Raw genomic sequence first — 593 nt, forward strand, 5'->3', positions numbered from 1 at the left:
AGCCTTTACACCCTTTACAAGTATTTGTCTTGGTGCGTAACACAAGGGTCACAACCTCAAAATAAATATAATACCTACGTAACTTATCTTAGATAATAACTCCCCGCTATTTCTTCAAAGTTGTTGTAGAGCCTTTGTGTGGACTTGGCTCCCTTAGCTTTTATCGGTCTTGGATCTTAGTAATCCGGTCTTGGGACTTTCCTCTTCTTCATGGTGCGAAGACTACTAACTCCCCGTTAGTACGTCTAGGACTTGGGTCTTAGAACGAGAATCACCTCACGTCACTTCACCTCACTACAAAACTAACAAGACAATCCACGAAACAAACCAAGTATAGAAAATATGGTTTGAACTAGTATGTTGCTGTACTAGCCCACAATTAGTATAATATTCAAATAAGGATATTAAAACTAATTAGTTATACTTGACTTAGAATAATACAAGATGGTCAAGTATATTTATAATTACTCCTTTATAGATTTAATAAAGTTGTGGAGTAATATGAGAAGTCCCTTTTTATATTAAGCACTTATGGCTTATGACTTCTTTAGTATTCTTCTTCTTTCGGTTAAGTATTTATGGATCGAAGAATA

The sequence above is a fragment of the Apium graveolens genome, chromosome 7 (genome assembly GCF_009905375.1).
Source record: "Apium graveolens cultivar Ventura chromosome 7, ASM990537v1, whole genome shotgun sequence".
NCBI lineage: Eukaryota > Viridiplantae > Streptophyta > Magnoliopsida > Apiales > Apiaceae > Apium > Apium graveolens.